General features: G+C 49.0%; 2 non-coding genes across 2 annotated transcripts in view; both read left to right on the top strand.

The window, feature by feature from the left end:
- Positions 1–700: 700 nt before the first annotated feature.
- On the top strand, positions 701–855 carry LOC143364679 (5.8S ribosomal RNA). The gene has a single exon (XR_013084243.1). It is a non-coding gene; the product is annotated as a 5.8S ribosomal RNA (ribosomal RNA).
- Positions 856–2,197: 1,342 nt separating this feature from the next.
- LOC143364677 (large subunit ribosomal RNA) overlaps positions 2,198–2,500 on the top strand; it is a 3,985-nt gene continuing 3,682 nt past the window's right edge. The window contains exon 1 of the ribosomal RNA XR_013084242.1: positions 2,198–2,500. This exon is cut by the window's right edge and continues 3,682 nt beyond it. This is a non-coding gene — a ribosomal RNA (large subunit ribosomal RNA).

Below are 2,500 nucleotides of genomic sequence, written 5' to 3'. Positions count from 1 at the left end.
CCGCTAGTATCGAATAATCTTTCTCCGTGCACAATTGGAAATGTGTTTCGAGAGGACCGGCTGCGTAGCTCGCGTAAAGCTGTGTGCGATTCTGACACTCTACTCTCTGTGTGGCGATAATACAGTGCACAAGAGCTTGGGACGAACGATCGCGCACGGCCAGAGCCGGCTGTGAAGTCCGCTAGTATCGAATAATCGTTCTCCGTGCACAATTGGAAATGTGTTTCGAGAGGACCGGCTGCGTAGCTCGCGTAAAGCTGTGTGCGATTCTGACACTCTACTCTCTGTGTGGCGATAATACAGTGCACAAGAGCTTGGGACGAACGATCGCGCACGGCCAGAGCCGGCTGTGAAGTCCGTTAGTTATCGAGTTCATTCTCCAATAAGAGAGAGGAGGAGGAGAAGTGTCGGGATCCAGTATCGGGTTGTCTATGATCCCCGTCGTTTTCTGAATTCTCCTCCTGTGTTTTCCACTTTAAAGGTTTTTCAATGTATTTTCCGCCCGGCCGTCGGATACGTGTGCGCATTGCAATCGCGTACTCGCGACGGTTTCCGTTTCTACGGACGATCGTGTGTCGTCCTTAAAAACGACGCCTGAATCTCCTTCGCGCGCTGGTTGGAGCTTTCAGGTATCGGCGTTCTTATGAACCGCAGAACAAGAGACATAATTATATATTGATTATAAATCAAATTATACGATTACCCTGAACGGTGGATCACTTGGCTCGTGGGTCGATGAAGAACGCAGCTAATTGCGCGTCAACGTGTGAACTGCAGGACACATGAACATCGACATTTCGAACGCACATTGCGGTCCACGGATACAATTCCTGGACCACGCCTGGCTGAGGGTCGTTTACGTAACCAAATACTGCTTGCGTTGCTCTTGTAAGTCCCCGCCGTCGCTTACCTCTCCATGTCGAATTTTGTGGAGGGCGCAAAGAGCGTTTCTGAGTCGGGTTGCAAAGATGCTACGTACGAGCGAACGATGGACGTTTCGTCGGCGTTTGACGCGGTTCTGTGAAAATTGCAAATTTTACATTGCGTCTAACGGTCTTCGTGAGAAGAAGGAAATAGGAATGGGTATCACATTCGGACTTGCGTGAGTGTTTTGCGGCGTCGTGAGTCGTATTTTCAATACGACCGCCCGTGAACACCGCTCCGACGATCGAAATCTCTCTCTCCTCTCTCTCTGGAACGATTCGCATTGCGGAAGAAGCGTTTCACTCTCGAACATTTTACGCGCTCCCGACGTCGTCTGAAATGATGCGTATACGAAAGGTATAAGAGTCTCAAGAGACTACAGTGAATGGACACAAATAAAGAAAGAGATACCGGACACCCGTGTAAAATCTGTGTGCGCAACTGTGGCGTGCAACGTAAGCCCCAGGGAGATGATATATAAAATAAAATACGTCTGTGCGTGGATGTGTCTCTCTACACATAATTGCGGCGGAGGGTCGTCGTTGCCAGCGACTTCGACAAACATATTCTTAGAGTTCGCGAGACAGTGGTCTCTCGTTCTACGAACGCTTTGATGACTGATGGACATAGCAACATTTGGCATTGTGCGGGATGCGCACGCGTACTTGTATCGGGTCGAATAATTTCCCCGTCGTCGCGTGTCCTCGCTAATCCGTTGCGGATTCCATCGCCACGTTCGTTGAATTGAATGACGACCGAGATCTCGTGTCTCTTTGGTTTGATCGATGATATCGCGTCGTGCAGCGTTTCTGTACCCCCGTGTGTCTAGTGTAGTAGAGAAACCCCACCGGGTGTTGAAAATATATATACTCCTCTATGGAGTGGCTTTCGAACATCGTTGTCACCACAACGTGTTGTCACGCAGAGCACGAGAAGGTGAAGGTGAAAACAAACCTTTGTCGGTCGCCCCATGTCTTTTTTTCTTCATTGTCGATCGCGAGACCGCGCGATCTGTCGGTCGTCCAGTCCCCGGAAGTTCTTTTCGACGGACGTTAAAGTTAACCGGCCGATCGTCTAGCGAGAGTTTCCGATCGACGAACAAAATGAAGAAATCTCTATATATACATTATATAGAGAAAAGACACTTTGGTGTGGCGCATAAGATATATGGTTTTGTTTTTTTTTTTTTTTTTTTTTTGTGCTCCTCTGTACGTTCTCGCGTACTTTTAATGCTTTCGGTGAAATATACGAAACATTTTTTTTTCACGTTTGACGACCTCAGAGTAGGCGAGATTACCCGCTGAATTTAAGCATATTACTAAGCGGAGGAAAAGAAACTAACAAGGATTTCCTTAGTAGCGGCGAGCGAACAGGAATGAGCCCAGCACTGAATCCCGCGGTTCCGCCGTTGGGAAATGTAGTGTTTAGGAGGGTCCATTTATCCCGTGACGTCGAACCGCGTCCAAGTCCATCTTGAATGGGGCCATTTACCCGTAGAGGGTGCCAGGCCCGTAGCGACCGGTACGCGTTTCGGGAGGACCTCTCCTTAGAGTCGGGTTGCTTGAGAGTGCAGCCC

The sequence above is a fragment of the Halictus rubicundus genome, unplaced genomic scaffold (genome assembly GCF_050948215.1).
Source record: "Halictus rubicundus isolate RS-2024b unplaced genomic scaffold, iyHalRubi1_principal scaffold0844, whole genome shotgun sequence".
Lineage (NCBI taxonomy): Eukaryota > Metazoa > Arthropoda > Insecta > Hymenoptera > Halictidae > Halictus > Halictus rubicundus.
Note: the sequence above shows the minus strand (reverse complement) of the source record. Positions and strands in the feature narration are given on the sequence as shown.